Source organism: Gopherus flavomarginatus, chromosome 23, assembly GCF_025201925.1.
Source record: "Gopherus flavomarginatus isolate rGopFla2 chromosome 23, rGopFla2.mat.asm, whole genome shotgun sequence".
Classification (NCBI taxonomy): Eukaryota; Metazoa; Chordata; order Testudines; family Testudinidae; genus Gopherus; species Gopherus flavomarginatus.
Genome location: NC_066639.1, coordinates 9,029,436 through 9,048,908, shown reverse-complemented (window position 1 = coordinate 9,048,908; position 19,473 = coordinate 9,029,436). Strand labels below are relative to the sequence as shown.

Genomic DNA, 19,473 nt, shown 5'->3' with positions numbered 1-19,473 from the left:
CCAGAACCCCTCCAATCTAGACGTACGTATCTCTGACCCCAAGAATCCCCTAAGCCATGACGGGACCCCTCCAGCATGGACATAGGTATCTGTGTCCCCACAACCCTCCTAAGACCCCCCAAACCCCTCCAGCCTAGACGCAGGTATCTGTGCCCCTCATAACCCTCCTAGGCCATGATGGGACCTCTCCAGCCTCAACATAGTTAACTGTGACCTCACAACCCCCCTAGGCCCCGCGGAATGTCTCTAGCCTAGACGCAGGTATCTGTGCCCAACACGAACCCCCTAAGGCCCCCAGGTCCCCTCTTGCCTGGATGATGGTATCTGTGCCCCCCACAAAACCCTAAGACCCCCCGGATCCTTATACCCTGTAATAGGTGTCTGTGCACCCTCACGAAACCACTGATCCTCCCAGCGACCCCAACAGCATGGATGTAGGTATCTGTACCCCAAAATGCCCAAAAGTAACCCCGGGACCCCTACAGCCTCGAAATATGTATCTGTGCCCCCCCACATCTCCCTAATACCCCCAGAACCCCTCCAGCCTGGATGTGGATATTTGTGACCTCTAGGAACCCCCTAAGCCTCCCCAGGACTTCTCCAGCCTGGACATAGTTATCTCTGCCCCCCAAAAGCCCCCTAAGACATATAGGGGCCCCACCAGCCTGTTTGTAGATGTGTATATGCCGCACAAACACCCTAAGCTCCCCAGGGCCCCCTCCAACTGGGACGTAAGTATCTGCACAATCACAACCCCTTAAGTCCCCCAGGGACCCCTCCAGACCATACGTAGGCTCTTGTGCCCCTCATCAACTCCCTAAACCCCCAGGGACCACTACAGCCTGGACCTATGTATTTGTGCTGACCACAACCCCCTAAGCCGTCCAGGGACCTCTCCAGCCCGGAAGTAGATATTTGTGTCCCCCATGAAGCCTCTAATCCCCACCGGAATGCCTCCAGCCTAGACGTAGCTATCTGTGCCCCCCATGACCCCTAAGCCCACCAGGGATCTCTAGAGCCTCTACGTAGGTGTGATGCTCTGTGCATTACCCTGAGTGGCCACACGGTGTCACTGTTGCTCCATGCAGGAAATGCTCTGTGCATTACCCTGCGTAGCCACATGGTGTCACTGTTGCACCATGAGGGAAATGTTCTGTGTACTACCCTGCGTGGCCACACGGTGTCACTGTTGCTCCATGCGGGAAATCCTCTGTACATTACCCTATATGACCACATGGTGTCACTGTTGCTCCATGCAGGAAATGCTCTTTGCATTACTGCGATGGAGTAGGGACTGTCTGTGTGCTGGATGGGAGAGCACCAGGTGACCTTAGGACCGGACACGTGCTCAGCCTGTAACCTGTGCTAGTCAGGGGGGAGGAGGTCAGCACCTTTGCCAGGGAAGCTGGACACAGGAAGGGGCCAGCTGGAGGGAGTTGGGTTAGTTCAGTTTCGGTTTTGGTCTGGGTGGTTGGAATTCAGGGAATCCCAAACTGGGAACTAAGTTTCCTGAAGCCCCAGAAGGACTCGATTGCGGGATCCTGCTTGTGCCTTCAAATTCTGCTGTATCCTTCGCTCCTGTTGTCCAATAAACTTTCTGTTTTACTGGCTGGCTGAGAGTCACTGTGAGTCCCAGGAGGAGGGGTGCAGGACTCGACTCTCTAACACTCCATGACAGGCCCTAAGCCACTCCGGGACACCTGCAGCATGGATGTAGGTATCTGTGCCCCCCACCAAATACCTAAGACCCCCGGAGACCCCTCCAGACTGAACTTAGGTATCGGTTCCCCCCCCACAAACCCCCTAAGCCCCCCAGGTACCTATACAGCCAGGACATTTGTATCTGTGCCCTACAGGGACTCCATAAGCCCCCCGGGACACTCCAGTGTGCACGTAGGTATATGTGCCCCTCAGAAACCCCCTAACCCCCCAGGAACCCCTACAGCCTGGACGTAGCTATTTGTACCCCCACAACCCCCCTAAACTCCCTGGGACATCTACAATCTGGACGTAGATATCTGTGCCCCTCACGAAACCTCTAATCCCCCCACCGGGACTGATACAGCCTGGACATACTTATCTGTACCCACCCAAACCCCTAAGACCCCCTGGTACCCGTACAGCCTGGACATAGGTATCTTGGGCCACCAAAAATCCCCTAAGACTCCCAGGATGCCTCCAGCCTGGACGTAGGTATCTATGCCCCCCACTAACCCTCTAAGCCCCCCTGGTACCACTACAGCCTGGATGTAGGAATATGTGCCCCCCACAAACCCCCTAAGCCCCCCTGGGTCCCCTAGAGCCTGGAGATTGGTATCTGTGTCCTCCCCCAAAACTCTCTAAGCCCCCCAGGGACCCCTACAGCCTGGACGTAGGTATCTGTGCACCCCAACGCCCCTATGATCCCCCGGACCCCTACAGCCTGGATGTAGGTGTGATGGTGCTGCCCATGGGAGCCAGCTGAGGTCACTCAATCAGGGTGAACCGCAAACAAAACAGGACAGACAAATTCCAAACGCTGCTGGTTATTCCAATACTTAGATTTACCAAGCCAACACAAAACAGCTTCTGTAGTACTCACTGGTTACTTAGAAGTTTAAACCACACAGTTCCCTTAAAGTACCCAGCCTCAGGCCTCCGTCCAGACACACCTGTCAGATATGATGATGATTCCTGAAAATCTTACTTCATCACGTTAAAGAAAAGATTCTTCCGATCCCAAAGGATCAGCTACATACCCAGGTTCAATTATAACTTATATCTTACCTAAAATACATGCTATAGCCAATTCTTATTAACTAAACTAAAATTCATTAGAAAAGAACAGAGTGAGAGTGTTGGTTAAAAGATTAATAGACATATCGACCTGAATTCAATTCTTGAGGTTCAGATACATAGTAGAGGTGAGCTTGTAGTTGCCAAAAGTTCTTTTAGAAATAGTCCATAGATTACAGTCCAATTTCCATATTCAGGGTGGCTCCTGTCAATGACTGGGGATCTCAATCCTTGTGGCTTAAGGTTTCCCCCTCTTGAAACCCAAAGCAGATCTGAGATGAAGAAGGATCGTGTCCCAGGGTTCTTATACATGTCCAGCAGCCTTTTGGCCTGAGAAGACAATAGGCTTAACTCTCCTTCCAAGCATCCTAGCAAGTTTATAAGGTGGCAAAAGGACTTGAACTAAGGCCCCTTTGATTTTCAGTCAAATACTCTACTACTGAGTTACACCCCCATGGCTGCTGTGTAGGTAAATCGGTGATCTTAAAGATTTTGAAGGACAGGCCCTGCCTCAGAGATCGCCTGTTTTCTTCCCAGACCACAGTGCTTTTAAAAATGGGGTTTTATTAAACGTATAGATACATGGAGACACCACAGCTTGCACACCCACCCACATATCTTCCCCCAGTGACATAGCTACCATCTCTCGGGGAGATGGATTAACTACACGGACAGGACAGCTTTCTCCCCTCTGCTTAGAGCATCTTCATTCTTTATGAATAGGTAGGAAAGAACCTCCTGAATGGACAGTAACCAATTGATCAAATATTGCTGGGTCTGCATTCAATATGGGTAACTGGTCGTATTGGGCTGGATTAGTAGGAGCATTTCCAGCAGATCGAGAGAAGTGATTATTCCCCTCTATTCGGCACTGGTGAGGCCACATCTGGAGCATTGTGTCCAGTTTTTGCCCTCCCACTACAGAAACAAATTGGAGAGAGTCTAGGGGAGGGCAACGAAAATGATTAGGGGGCAGGGGACTTATGAGGAGAGGCTGAGGGCACGGTCACCCAGAGGGGGGGCAAGTGGGGCAATTTACCCCAGGCCCTGCAGGGATCCCATGAGAATATAGTATTCTATAGTATTGATAAATTTTTTTTATGGAAGGGGCACCCAAAATTGTTTTGCCTCAGGCCCCCTGAATCCTCTGGGCAGTTCTGTCCACTCCACCCCCTTGACTCATTCTCCTCCCTCTGAAGCCCCACCTGTGCTCTGCTCTCACTCTCATTTGGCCACTTCCCACACCTGCTCTTTCTCTTTGACTGAGACCTGCTGGTCCCCCTTTTGCTTGCTCCTCTCCTCCCCGAAGGCCTTCTTGTGTCTCTCCACCCCCGCCCCCAAGGTCTGCCTGCTGCCCCCACCTCTCTGCCCTTCCCCTGAGACTCACCTTGCCCAGCACTCACACCTCTCTGCCTCTCCTGAGACCCACCTTCCCAGCATTCACACCTCTTTATCCCCTCCACTGACCTGCCCTGTCCACCACCCACACCTCTTTGCCCCACCCATAAGACTGGCCCTGCCCACCACTTGCACCTCTCTGCCCCTCACCTGAGACCCACCCTGTCCACCTCTTTCCTCGGTCATCTCTTGTTATTCCTTGAAACATCAAGGATGGAATAAAAAGCTGAGTTTACTCCAGGGTGAGGAAAGAAAGGAGCCACCAACCCCCTGGCAAAGCTCAGTGCCCCAGAGAAAATCTGTCCCCTGCTATTGCAATCCCTGATGTGCTGGGGATATGATGATAAAGGAACTGTCTGAATGATCAAGGCAGGAAATGGACAACAATCTACAGCAACGTCATTTACCACAAACACACTCTCCTCATGCTCCAGCCAGAAGGGAAATGAGCAGGAATTCTTGCAGTTCAGCCATGGACACACTTACACAATGGCACAGCAGTGTGTGTGTTGTGGAAGCTGGTCTGAGGGAACAATTGGAATTGATCACTCAGTGAGAACAGAACTGGAGTGTAATAAGAAACACATCTCAAACAAGTAGTTGTGGCCGAGTGGTTAAGGTGATAGGCTAGAAATCCATTGGGGTCTCCCTGCACAGGTTCAAATTCTGCCAACTACGGAGGAAGTTGTGGTTTTTCAGTTTCAACAGAGCTGGGTCTTGTCTCACTCTCAAGCTATATCTACGCTATTGGGTAATGTGGCTTTAAAGTGTTTCCATTAAACAGCTGTTGCATGTCCACACTATGCCCCTTGTGTCACCAGAGCACATCTAGGCTAGACTTTTGGATGGCCACAGAGAGCAGTGCATTGTGGGTAGCTGTGCAACTGGCTGCGGGTGGTTTGGGAAGGGTTTGCAAAGCCTCATGGGCTGGTACAGCATCACATGATGCAGGTTTCTCTATCCCATTGTTCCATGGGAATCCTACTAGATTGCCAGCTGCTTTTCAACTGCAATGTGCCTGGTGGGGTAGAGAGTGTGTTTGTGTGTGTGGGGAGAGGGAGTGTGTGGGCACACTGTCTCTAAATTCAGACAGCTGCTGCAAGCAACCAGTCATGAGGCAGGGGGAAGGGGACAGCCCCAACATCAGCCCCTGTTTCCCTCACTGGCTCAGCTCAGCACAGCAGCCTCTGTGACACACACACACTGCTGCCTGCTTAGCTCTGTGTCAGGGGTGCTGGAACAGGGGGTTAGAGGGCCATGGCCCCACCACTCTTTACTGGCTGTTAGGACAAATGATGGAGGTGGGGGAAAGGTGGAGTCTTGGAGGGAAGAGGCGTTCTGTGGGTGTGGCCTTGGGGGAGGGGTGGTGTGAATGTGGGTCCCTGGGGAAGGGGTGTCATGGGAGCACCACAATTCAGACAACAGTGCCCCCCCACACACTATAAGGAAGCTCCCGTCTCCCCTGCTCTGTGTTCGTGGTGCGGGAGAGAGCAGCGTTCCACAGCAGTGATTTGCTCCCCAGGGCTCCGGCAGGGGGGCTCAGGCAGTGATTTAAAGGGCCCGGGGCTCTGGCCTCTGCAGGGAGCTCTGGGCCCTTTAAATCACCAGCTTGGGGAAGCTGGGCCGGGCTAGCACAGCGTACCCGCTCTTACCGGTACCCCATACCGGACCGGACCGGATTACTTTCACCTCTGGAAAGTCCTCACATGGATCAATAACTGGTTAAAATCTAGGAAACAAAGGGTAGGACTAAATGGTCAGTTTTCAGGATGCAAACAGGTAACTAGAGGTGTCTGTACTGGGACTATTCAACATATTGATAAACGATCTGCTAAACAGCGAGGTGACAAAATTTGCAGATGATCCCAAACTACAGAGGATAGTTAAGTGCGAAGCAGCCTGTGAGGAGCTAAAAAGAGATTTCACAAAACTGGGTGAAAGGGCAACAAAATGGCAGGTGAAATTCAATGTTGATAAATACAAAGTGATGCACATTGGCAAACATAATCCCAACTCTACATATAAAACGATGGGATGTAAAATAGCTATTGCAACTCAAGTGAGAGATCTTGGAGTCACTGTGGATAGTTGTCTGCAAACATCCACTCAATGTGCAGCAGCCAGTAAAAAGCAAACAGAATGTTGGGAGTCATTAAGAAAGGGATAGAAAATAAGAGAGAAAATCTTATTGCCACTGTATAAATCCAGTGGTACACCCACATCTTGAATACTGCTTGCAGATATGGTCACCTCATCTTTAAAAAGATGTATTGGAATTGGAAAAGGTTCAGAAACGGGTATGGAGTGTTTGCCATATGGGAAGAGAATAATAAGACTGGGACTTTTTTCTTGGAGAAAAGATGACTAAGGGGGGATATGATAAAGGTCTATAAAATCATGGCTGGTGTGGAGAAAGTAAATAAAGAAGTGTTACTTATTCCTTCTCATAACACAAGAACGAGGGGTCACCAAATGAAATTAATGGGCAGCACGTTTAAAACAAACAAAAGGAAGTATTTTTTTCACACAATGCACAGTCAACCTGCGGAACTCCTTGCCAGAGGACGTTGTGAAGGTCAAGACTATAAAAGGGCTCAAAAAAAGAGCTAAATCGATTCATGGAGGACATGCTCTGAGCCAGGATGGGCAGGGAAGGTGTCCCTAGTCTCTGTTTGCTGGGAGCGGGTGACAGGGGATAGATCACTTGATGATTACCTGTTCTGTTCATTCCCTCTGGGGCACCTGGCTTTGGCCGCTATGGGAAGACAGGACACTGGGCAAAATGGAGCCAGTCTGACCCAGTCTGGCTGCTCTTACGTCCCTGTGGTCCTTTCATACAGATGCCTGGGATTCTGCCTCACAATGTGTCCCTGAGGTCTCAGCCAAAATGCCCAGACAGGCAAACACTCTGGGCTCCTGAAGCCTCTGCCCCCCACCTAGTGCCTATGGCTCATCCCTGACCCTTGCTGCTGCTCCTTGCTGTAGAAGGTGAAAAGAGCGGAGGCAGCGCAGGAGCCTTCTGGAGACGCAGATCTGAGGCTTTGGGAGAGACACATTGTCTGAGACTTCGGAGCGCTGTAAACCATGCAGCCACCCCCTTAATCAGGGGCCTGTTCCAGCCCTGAGTCTGGGCTACCACGATCCCTCCCGCAGAGCAGGGTGCCCACAGATTACAGCCTGAAAATAGGCTACTTGCAACCCAGGAGAAGAAGGGGGGTTCTGGGTCAAAGGAAAACAAGCAAAGCTGAGTCCAAGTGGAGAATGGCTGCTCCTTTATGGCCAACCTGGGGGCATGACTGATGGTTTTAGAGGTGGAATCTGGGCTGGCTGTGAGCAACTGGGATCCAGGAAACCCCCTCCTGCCCTTCTGATGGCCAAACCCATGGAGGTGCGGTTGGCTGCTGGGAGATAGACCCCTGTGGCTGCCTGTTGGCATCCCAGGGATGTCTACTTGCAGCCCAGGAGAAGCGGGGTTCTGGCTGGAAGGAAAAGAAGCAATGGTGAGGCTGAGTAGTTGGTAAAACATCAGATTTTTAATCTGAAGCTTCAGGGTTCAAGTCCCTGGTCAGGTAAAAAAGAGCATTTCCCCATATGGTACTCCTCCAACAACTGAAAAAGGCATCTCTTCAGGATGTTATTACACAAACAGTCATTTTTCCTCCAGGACTTGGTCTTTCCTAGAAAGGGCCATGTACTGCCTAGGACGGAAGGGACAACTTCCTCACATGGCCACTGGCCTCTCAATCTGGATTAAGAAAGGCCCCTGGGAGTTGCAGCAAACTGTTACATGCCAACTTGGTGAGCAAATGGAGGGCTGCACCCGCAGGGTCATCCACACCAGAACTCAGCAGAGATCTGGGGGTTTCCTATTGGTCCCATGATGTAAGAGCAGCCCTCAGGACTTTGAATCCTGCAATCTGAGTTGAAGTCTCAGTAGGATCTGAGGACAATTACTGTGTGACCTAATCCTGCTGGGTCTTCCAAGGCTCTGTCTTGCTCTCTCAAATGATATGAAAGCCTGTCTTTTGCCTGCTAGCTGTTGTGACTTGAGCACAAGAGGGGATGTTTGATCCAGAAGGCTGGCCGTGCTTGGAGTCCTGTAGGTAGGGATGGGAGCTCCATTTCCTCTGAGTCCTGAAGCTGGGCTGCAGCCTGGCCTAGGAGGCAGCCCTATTGGTTGACCAACTGGCCCAAAGTCACTTGGGCAGTGTTGGTGTTCCCCTGGAATGCTGAAAGGCCTAAGGGAGGGAGGCTTAATACTCCTCATTATCAGTCAGGGTGGAAGAGGAGGGCTGCAAGAGTGAGCAGGTTGATGAGCTGGGCCTTCTAGCATTTAGTTGGGTACATGGTGAGGAACGCAAACTGGGAGAAGCAGTTGCTGGCCTGTGAGGAATGGCTCAGCCGGTGGCGTAAGTGGACCTTGTAATTACCTACAAAGCTGTGATGCTCAAGACCTATCTTTCGGCTACAGGGAATTTCCTCAGCCATGTATTTCCCCCTGCTCCATGAGTGCTTCTGAGGCTTAACATGACCTTCGACTTCTTGTGGGGCAATAGGATGTCCCTACCTAGACAGGAGATGTGTGGCTTTTCTGCCATATTAGAAGAGAGGTTGGGCCTGGTGGGCTTTGAAGTCTTTTATGGCTTTACTTTTTTGTTTTTACATTTTCAGTGGGTGGCTCCCATCAAGAGTTGACTCACCTGAACTTTCTTTCTTCTCCTGCTCTTTCTCAGCAAAGGGAAGAAAAAGAAGCTCTCCTTCAAGCTGAAGTCACAAGGGAGATGTAAGGACGACATCCTGAGTGCCAGCTCGTCCTTTGCTCTACCAGCTGACCTATCGAAGGGCTGCCATCACTCTCTCCAGGTTCGCCCATCGGTGTGTTCAGAATGGAGAGGGGTAACTAGTGGTGTTCCCCAATGGTGAGTCCTAGGACCAATCCTATTCAACTTAGTCCTAAATGATCTGGAGAAAGGGGTAAATAGTGAGGTGGCAAAGTTTGCAGATGATACTAAACTGCTCAAGATAGTTAAGACCAACGCAGACTGTGAAAGAATTTCAAAGAGACCTCACAAAACTAAGTGATTGGGCAAAAAAATGGCAAATGAGATGTAATGTGGATAAATGTAAAGTAATGCATATTGGGAAAAATAACCCCAACTATACATACAATATAATGGGGGCTAATTTAGTTACGGTTAATCAGGAAAGATATCTTGGAGTCCTCGTGGATAGTTCTCTGAAGATGACCATGCAGTGTTCAGCAGCAGTCAAAAAAGCAAACAGGATGTTAGGAATCATTTAAAAAGGGATAGAGAATAAGACAGAGAATATATTATTGCCCTTATATAAATCCATGATATACCCACATCTTGAATACTGCGTATAGATGTGGTCTCCTCATTTCAAAAAAGATATACTGGCACTAGAAAAGGTTCAGAGAAGGGCAACTAAAATGATAAGGGTTTGGAATGGGTCCCATATGAGGAGAGATTAAAGAGACTAGGACTTTTCATTTTGGAAAAGAGGATACTAAGGGGGGATATGATAAAGGTAAAGAAAATCATGAATGATGAGGAGAAAGTGAATAAGGAAAAATTATTTACTTGTTCCCATAATATAAGAACTAGGGGCCACCAAATGAAATTAATGTACAGCAGGTTTTAAACAAATAAAAGGAAGTTCTTCTTCACATAGTGCACAGTCAACATGTTGAACTCCTTGCCTGAGGAGGTTGTGAAGGCTAGGACTATAAGAGGGTTTAAAAGAGAACTAGATAAATTAATGGAGGTTAAGTCCATGAATGGCTATTAGCCAGGATGGGTAAGGAATGGTGTGCCTAGCCTCTGTTCGTCAGAGGATGGAGATGGATGGCAGGAGAGAGATCACTTGATCATCGCCTGTTAGGTTCACGCCCTCTGGGGCACCTGGCATTGGCCACTGTTGGCAGACAGGACACTGGGCTGGATGGACCTTTGGTCTGACCCAGTATAGCCATTCTTATACTCTTATGAAGGGAGGGGCAAAGTCTTCTGACAGAGTTTCTGTAGTGTGGTGGTTATCACGTTTGCCTAACACGCCAAAGGTCCCTGGTTGAAAACCAGGCAGAAACAAAATTGCTTACTTTTCCCAGCTTCCCTGGCTGTCTAGCAAAGTTCCTACTACTGCCACTGGCATGTACCTGTGATAAACCCAACCCCTGCAGGACAGAGGGTGGGGAAATGAGCTGAGAAAGAGCCTTGGCATCAGCAGAGGAAAGCTAGAGGATCGGGGCCAGTCACCTTTTGGAGCCTTGTGGCTTGGTCTCCTCTGCCCTGGGAGGTTGGCTGATGGAGGTCGGCTCTTCCTGCTGGCCTCCTTTGTGTGACTTGCCAAAGGAGGAAGTGAGGCAAGAATGGGGCAAAAGAGGAAAGTCGAGCTGAGGAAGGCAAGGCAGAAGCTAAGCCCCTCAGTGCGGCTAAGTGGGGTTAGTAGAGCGCCACCATTCATTCTGTAAAGTCTGGGGAGGGGCGGTTGGCTGCTGGGAGGTAGGATCCTGTGCCTGCCTCTTGGCTTCCCAGGGATGGCTACTTGCAACCCAGGAGAGGAAGGATGGTTCTGGGTGAAAGGAAGACAAGCAAAGTTCTGGGAGGAAATTTGGGTGCGGGGTGCGCGCTTTCTGCTCGGGGGTTGGGGTGCAGGAGGGGTGGTGCTTACCCCGGGCACTGCAACTCCCAAAGTGACCGGTACACACAACCCTGTGACAGCAGCTCCCAGGTCAGCGGGTACAATGAGTCTCCATGTGCCGCTGCCTGCAGGTGTGGCCCCCAGAGCTCCCATTGGCTGCAGTTCCTGGCCAATGGGAGCTGTGGAGTTGGTTCTCGGGGCAGAGGCAGCACATGGAGACACTCCCCCCACCCCAGGGGATGCTGGGACATGCCAGACACTTCTGGGAGTGGCATGGAGGGACAGAGGCAGAGTGGGGAGGGAGCCACCTTAGTGCTGCTGGCACATCTCTGCACACCCATTGGGGGAAGGGGGGCAGAGGGCCTCCATGCGCTGCCTGGAGTAGGGGCAGAGCACAGAGCTGCCTCCCCTCCTGGGTCTATTACAGGAGTGGGTGGATGGGGTCTTTTGGCCCGCAAGTTGCAGCAGGTCAGACTAGATGATCACACTGGTCCCTTCTAACCTTAAATGCTCTGAGTCCTAAAGGGAGAGGGAAGGGAAAAAAACCCAAACATTGTAATACCAGGATGACTCCACCTGCTCACAGTATAGTCCTGCCCCTTTCTTCCTTCACTGGGTGTTTAATGACCTGCAGGACATTGATTCTCTCACTCCATTGATAAACTGATACAATGTTATGGAAATTAAACTAGTTTCCAGCTGAGAAAACAGCACCTCAGTGTGGTGGCTGGGAATTGAACCCAGGTCGACTGCTCGGAAGGTAGCTATGCTCACCACTATACCATCAACACATCTGGTGAAATTATCCCTTATGCTTGCCCAATGAGGCTAGGCCAGAATTGAGGCATTTTCCTGCCTGTTAAAATGTACTGGATTCTCTTCACAAAAAAGCCAAGCACCTCTATCTTCACCTGGGTTTGAACCACCAACCTTTCAATTAGCCACCAACTTCATTAATTACAGACATAGGTAACTGCTTACTTCCCAAGTTTGTCTGTGAAGCTCCTACACGGGTACAACTGGCTAGCGAGGGATGCGCACTGCTGGGGTTATGAGTTCAGGCCTCACCCAACGCACCGGTTTTCATTAGCTAGGGAGCTTCCCTCATTGCTTTGTCTCATTCACATGGAAAGTGCCATAGGAGGGAGATGAGAGTAAATTCTAAACTCTGAAATGCGGCGGTGGCCCAGAGATTGGGATAAGGGGTTGGAAGAGAAAAAGCTCTAAGAGTATAAAACCAGACAGTCTCCAGGGGCAGGTACGGTACAATGCCTCAAGAAGGAGCCATTGGGTGTGGGGGTTCACTCCCTCTGTTCGACGTCCTGAAGATGAAGATAACGCCATGGCTAACAGGTGACTGACATGTCCTGGGTTCAAGAAAGGAAGGGACTTGGGTTAACAGTCTGAAAATTTGCATTACCGTCACTGTCTGACCCCCCCTTCAGCTCGGAGCAGTTTTGTACATTGCTGGGTGGAACGCACAGACTCCTACATAGCAGGGGCAGCTGTTTCCATGGCAGAGAGCCTGACACTTAGGAGACTTTCTATACTTGCTGTTTTGAAGCAATTCAATAAAATAACGGTGGAGCTACAATGTCTGGTCCAATATTTCAGCCCCCTGCTGCAAAACCGCTATTTTAGGATCTACACAGGAGGCTTCCAGTGCTAGGACACCTAACCAGAGAGCTGGGGAGGTAACACCTGCTGACTCTGAGGGTCCTGGGCTAAATTCACTTGCAGGTGAAAGTGTTTTGATTTATTTGATTGATAATGAGCACTAGCTACCAGGGGAGAAGCCCTGCGAGCGGCTGCCACTGGGAAAGGGCAGAGGGAGAGGGAGCAAGAGGAGAAAGGTAGAGATATTGGAGACGAGGAATTGGGGGGAGAAGAAAGAGAGAACAGAGAGACAATAAATGATTGAAGCAGAACAGGTGTCCCAACTCAATCTTGCTAATCACAGGTGTTCAGAGAGACAGGTAGTTGCAGGTTTTCCAGTGTCAAGTCTGAAATTTGAATCTAACAATTTGATTTCAAATGTCAATGGGATCTCCACAGACCTGATCTCTTCCCCTTCCCCTTTTAGTATTAATTTTTATTTTGATATGTTTGGCTTAACTGTGATCTTCTCTTTCCCCACCTGTATTGCAATTTGGGGTTTATTTTTATTTTGCTTGCCTTTTGTTCATGTCATTATAATTGTAACTGCAAAGGAATCTGCAGGAGCAAAAACTGACTCAAAACTTTATTTCGCCATCATGCAGGAACATCATACAAACAGCTCACGGAGCTGGAATGATAACACGGAAGGCCAGGGGATGGGAGATGCAGGTTTCCAAATGTTCTGTCTTTCTCAGATGACACATTTCATCCCCTTGTATGCCTCCATCCTGTATGACCTGCTAGGCTTTGAGACATTTATTGTCTCATTCTATTGATAATGTGATTGTAACACAATGTGACTGGAATTAAACCACTTCCAGATGAGGAAACAACAGAAGAGAAAAAACCATTATGGTATTGGCTTGGAATCAAACCCAGATTAACTGCTTGGAAGGCACCTATGCTCACCACTATACCACCAATCCATCTAATAGCAGTAGCTTTCCTGCAGGCTCTGTGTGCTGGCAAAGGGAGTGACACATGACCACAGAGTTAGTGAGCAGGGTGGATGGGCTGGAAGCTGCCTGACAGCTGGGAGCAGAGTTAGGATCCCAGAGTGACTGAAAGGGGGCAAAGGTGAAAATAGAGCTCAGTGGGAGCTGGCCCCACCCCAGGAGAGGGGAACTGAAGCTCAACTTCAGTCACAGAAAAATCTTCCCTCAGAAGGAAGGGGACAGCTTGTTTTAAAGACCAGGTTTGTGTTTGTTCCTGCTACATACGGAGGGGCTGGGTAGTGCTGATTCCAGTCCCCAGACTCTGGGAGGATAAGGAACAAATTCAGGCTGCCAGTGACTTGCAGGAGGGAGATGATCTTTGGACAGTGACGGACGCCTCGTCCTAAAGGCCTTTGTCTGCCCCCTTCTAGTGACTGTTTGGTACTGGAATGCATCCACCACTCTTGGGTCTCTCCTGAGGAAATAATGTTTCTGTGCAAAACACCAAAGCTTTTAACAGAAAGGAAGAAAAGGAGATGGCAGCACGATGGGACTAGCACATAAGGAATGAAACACAAGATGCTTCTCCCATGTGCATTGACTTTTAACCTTGTTTGTGGTAGTGGTGGATCCATGTAGGTCCCAGGACTCCTCTGGGGCACCTGACATTGGTCATTTTCAGAAGACTGGACAGTGGGCTAGATGAACTGGTCTGACTCAGTGTGACTGTTCTTATGTTCTAACTACTGTTTAGGAAACAGACGACCTTTCAGGCTACACAGAATTGAAGCAGGGTGCTGGGTTAGCTCCAAAGCTTGTCTCTTTCACCAACAGAGGTTGGTCCTCAACAAGCGCTTACCCTCACTCGCCTTGTCTCTCTTGGACTCTGAAAAGTGTTTTCTCTCCACTCCCTTTGAAGAGAAGTTAAGTTTCCCTTTGGGCAACTATCCGGCTGAAGCAATTGTATTGACTGTGACACTAGAATTGAAGATTTAATAATATAAATAAACGAGTCTAAACCTGAGGTTCTGGTTTTCACACTGGTTTTTCTAACTCAGTTCCCAATTCTCTTCTAGAAAGGCTTCCAGGCTGCCTGCCCAGCCCAGCAAAAGTGGCCATGAGAAAGCCCACAATCCTGCTCTTTCAGGTAGTTGAAGGCTGCTATCAAATCCCCCCTCACTCAGTCAGTCCCCAGTCTATGGCAGTGCATAGGATTCTTCCGTCCTAAGTGCAAGACTCTGCACTTCTCCTTGTTGAACCTCCTCAGATTTCTTTTGGCCCAATCCTCCAATTTGTCTAGGTCACTCTGGACCCAAACCCTGTCCTCCAGCGCTTGGATTCTTTACATGCTTTCACAGAGCAAAGTGCACATGTTCCATGATTTCATAGGGCAGAGTTTTGTGCTATTGGGAGCTTTCCCTGTGCGAATTTGACAGGTGGATCAACATAGAGACACATTGTAACCCTTCTCAGGGTATTGAGGACTGTGAATCTCCTTGCTGTCACCTGCCACAAGGAAGAGGGAGTTTTGCATTTGGCAGCTGGATGTTAGTGACCAAACTCACCAGCCTGCTGGAACTCAAGGACCATCCTCTGAGCTACAGCAGCCACCCTAACCCCTGAGTTCCTTCAATGTGTCCCCCTCTGGGGTCCAGCCTGGATCACCAGATCCTCAGTGAAATCTCAGATCCTCTCTTCCTGAAGTATCCCAGGTTACTAGTTTTACTGTAGATCATTGCTACGGTATCTTACACAGCACTTGAGTACAGTTCTCGAACAAGCAAAAAATTTATTTCACAACGGATAGAGATTTAAACAAACAAACGTGAGTGATGGAAACCAACTGTTACCAACTAAACAAAGGCAGAAAATGATAGAAGAGAAAGGTCAGCACAAAAAAACAGAGGGAGGAACAATAAGATACTAAAAGGACAATGGTTGAAACTCTCCATTTCTCTCAGTCTTTGGATTGATGGGTACTAGAGCTGTAGCAACAATTGAGGAACCAGGGTAAATTAGAATCAAATTAACTTTTCAAGATTAGCCATCATTTCCTGTATGACTAACAAAACACAAAAACAAGACAACTTTTAGTTTTCCAAAATAATTCACATTATCACACAGTCTCTTACTCTTTAATCAATAACTTCACCTATAATTACATTTTAATTGGTAACAAGAACATATTGTGGCAGAGCTCTGACCTTGCTCCCTTGGGTCCTGCACTTCTAGGCAGTTGATGCTAGCCTCAGTGGCTCACTGTGACCCTCCACATATCCCTTCTCTCTCTAGGGCCAGGGTTACAGTCTACTGAGCCCTTTTCATCATAGGCCTGCAAGGAGATTGGTGAGAGAATTCCCACAGTCTCTGTTCAGCCGTCTGTCCTGACAGGGACGTGACTTCCCCTCCCAGGAGATGTTCCTGTAGTGGTGGGTTGGGGGGAACCCGGGCCCGCCCTCTACTCCGGGTTCCGGCCCAGGGACCCTAATGGTAGCAGCTGTTAGCAGCCAACCTTTCACTGCCAGAGTTGCTACATTTCCCTGGGCCACTTTCTCACAGTTCTCCTGCTTCTCCCTTCTTCACCCTTACCTTAGGGTTTCTTTAACCATGGTCTGAGGGTGTCTTCAGTAACCAGCCCTTCAGCTGCACTTCCTAACCTCTGGCTCCCTGGCTCTTCCCTGTCTGATTGGAGTGAGCCCTTTTTATAGTATCAGCAGGGCCTTAATTAGAGTCAGGTGGTCACATTAACTGAATGGCCTCACCTGACTCTTTGCAGGTTAATTAGAGTCAGGTGTTCTCATTAGCCTGGAGCAGCCCCTTCTCTGCTCAGTCAGGGAACAGAAAACTGTTAATCCAGTGGCCACTTTATCTGCCTTCTGCTATTCTGCTGTACCAGCTGGTCTGGATCTATCACAATATTCAAAGATCACAAATTCTTGTCATGTATGTTAGTTTTCTTTTAATCTCCATTGCCAACAACTGAACCCTGGTTCTTATTGTGGTTTGTCCCAACGTAGGTCCCAACCACTTCTGTGAGTTCATATATCTCAGGATCTTCTGCCATATGTGTTGGTAGAAGGGGTCTTCTATGTCGGAATGTTTGCATCATGGAGAAAAATACCTCTCTTTTCACACTTTTTAATCTTTCAAAGTAGGAGGAGGTAGAGAAGTAATGTAAATGCATAAAGCACAAGAGAAACCTCTCTGGTCTACACTAAAGACATTTATCGGGATAACTATATTGCTTAGGGGTGTGAAAAATCCACACAGCTGAGCAACGTAGTTACACAGCCCTAACCCCCTGTGTAGATAATACTACATGAGTGGGAGAGCTTCTCCTGCCAACAAAGCCACCGCTGCTTGCGGGGGTTGCACTAATCAAGTCCGATGGGAGAAATCTCTCCCATTGGCTTAGAGCATCCGTAATAGTAGTGCTACAGCAGCGCAATTACATTGGTGCAGCTGTGCCAACATCAGCTTAATTGTGTAGCCACAGCGTCAGACACAAAACCATAGTATCAGGACTCAACATGCGAATATCCGGAAATCTGAAATCGGAGGCTGACAAATTCGTTGCCTCATTGGTTACCATCATTTCTATAGCCTGAAAGTCCTTGTTACCCAACCAGGCAGCCAGTTTGGGATCCACAGGGAAGGAATGTCCTATGAAGCACTCTCTCTTTGCATCCAAACAGTGAAAGATGATTGTTCTCAATCTAACCCTGGCATACTTTGGAAGTGTAATCAGGGACACTGAAGTATGAAGTGGAGTTGTACAAACAATTTTCCTTGGGTCACCATAGCTTCCTTTACTGGGGTGGAAACCAAGAACTGGGTGTGGACTCTTTCAACCTCAGCTCTTTCCAAATCCTTGGTCTTGGATAGGGGAAATTTACACTTCTCTGAAGTAGAATCCTTTACAAAACCACTTAAAATCTCAGCAGTGTTAATGAGGAATGGCTTCCTGAAACATGCCAAGCTTTTCTTTAATTCAGTAGCACAGGTCCAGGAAAGGGACTGGATACAGGCCTGGATCAGAATCTTCGTTAGTTACCAGAGCTGCAGATTCTATTAAAAAATGGGCATTTTTCTGAAGATATTACATTTTCAACACTGGTTTTATTTTATACACATCTTTAGAACCTACAAAGGATAAATTTGACAAAAACTCCACTTCTATTTCCTCAACATCTGTGTCATGAATGGCTGCATTTCCCATAGCACAGGATTAGCTAGGAGAGATCTTCTGTAGGGCCTATGTTACAAATGGTTTGGGAACCAAACACATGAGCATTTTGCCTAGTTCAAAACCACTTACCATGGGATTCTCTTCCCAGATCATCGGAGACAATATTACCTTAAAGAACTGAAATATACTGTGATCATATACACTTCCTTCAGTTAGCTGGGGTTGTGCTGTTGTTCGCCATTTCTGAGTGGAGATTTTAAATCACTGCTGTTTCTTTGTTAGCCTGTCCAGTAAATTAGAGAGTTCTCTCCTGTTGATAGAACTGCACTTCAACATTCTCCATGTCATCATGGAGGGATGGGGAAAAAGCAAAGCTGAAATCATAAATGAGGACTTTAGCAAAGGGTCATTGTCTTAAATTCTTCAATAAATCTGAGCTACATACTATCAAACTGAATTAATATCCAATTGCGTGACCAAACACAGCCTTCAGGAAAGATAGAAACCCACATCACAGGGAGAGAATACATTACAAAGAAAGTGTCAAGTGAAATTCCAGAGCAGGTTACATCTGATTATTCAGAACCGGGACAAGAGATTCTCCCACCACATTGTCCTCTGATCCATTCAAACCTGCTTCCCTCATCCCTGTCTCCATAGTCAGTTATGTTATTTACAAAATGTTTAGTATCCTAGCATCCCCATAATGAGGGAAAAACACCCCTCTTGCCAGAAATGGCTTTACAATAAATGGAACCTGAGATTTAAACTCTAAATGATCACACTCTATTTGGGATCCATTTGAATTCCCCTCCCAGGACTTTTGACACTCATCTCCAGTCACAGCGATTCTGATATAGGATTAAAGTAGTAAAAACATCGTCTGCAAGCACAGACAACAGAGAATGCTTCATCACATGACACTTTGAGAAGTGGATGGATAGAATGCAATGAACATAAACTCTGCATGGTTCAGGCAAAAGATAACAGTTCTGCACTGAAGGGGAAGGAGGGAATCTTTGAGTCACCCCATCTCCTTCCAGTGTCACGGAAGCTGAAATGACACTTTTTTCCTGCCCCAGCTCCTCTTCATTTACATCTAATTTGAAAAATTCCCAATATAACTGCTCTTCAGCACAACCCAGAGCAACGTGAGAACAACTGTCAATGATACAATCTGTATCACTGGTGACTCTAACAATAACTTTGCAATAGGACGAATGGTATAAATGTGACGCTCCCTGGTTCCTCATAGGAAGGGCACAGTCAAATTACTTGTGGGAAAATAGAAAGGACAAATAGGTCCATCTCAAAAGAGGACGAACTGCAAAAGGCAAAAATGGGCCACTCATCTGGACAAGCTGAGGGACAACGGTGCTACAAACAGTTCAAAGAGCTTTAAAAGTTACTATGTGGGAATCAGGAAAAGTATTAAAGAAAAGAAAGTCTTGATAGCCCTAGAGATTTTTACAATGTTGATCTCCTTTGCAGATTCGCTGTTGGCTAACATGGGCTGAGTGCCAAGAGAAGGTTTTCCCGCACTCACTGCATTCATAGAGCCTCTCCCCTGTGTGGATTCTCTGATGCTCAGAAAGGGCTGCACTCTTAATGAAGCATTTTCCACACTCACAGCATGTATACGGCCTCTCCCCTGTGTGAATTCTTTGATGGGTAATAAGGTTTGAGCTGTGGTTGAAGGTTTTCCCACACTCACTGCATTCATAGAGTCTTTCACCTGTGTGGATCCTCTGATGTCTAGAAAGGGCTGATCTGTGAGTGAAGCTTTTCCCACACTCATTGCATTCATAGGGCCTCTCATCTGTGTGGATTCTCTGATGCACAGAAAGGGCTGAT

General features: G+C 48.1%; 2 protein-coding genes and 1 long non-coding RNA gene across 9 annotated transcripts in view; 1 reads left to right on the top strand and 2 right to left on the bottom strand.

The window, feature by feature from the left end:
- LOC127039341 (zinc finger protein 436-like) overlaps positions 1-19,473 on the top strand; it is a 782,343-nt gene that overhangs the window by 81,728 nt on the left and 681,142 nt on the right. The gene's annotated exons all lie outside the window — the stretch shown is intronic.
- LOC127039388 (zinc finger protein 436-like) overlaps positions 1-19,473 on the bottom strand; it is a 191,683-nt gene that overhangs the window by 104,339 nt on the left and 67,871 nt on the right. The window lies entirely within an intron of this gene.
- Positions 17,530-19,422, bottom strand: LOC127039522 (uncharacterized). Its single transcript, XR_007771101.1, has 2 exons — positions 19,355-19,422; positions 17,530-17,993 (listed from the first exon to the last, which is right to left on the bottom strand). It is a non-coding gene; the product is annotated as an uncharacterized LOC127039522 (long non-coding RNA).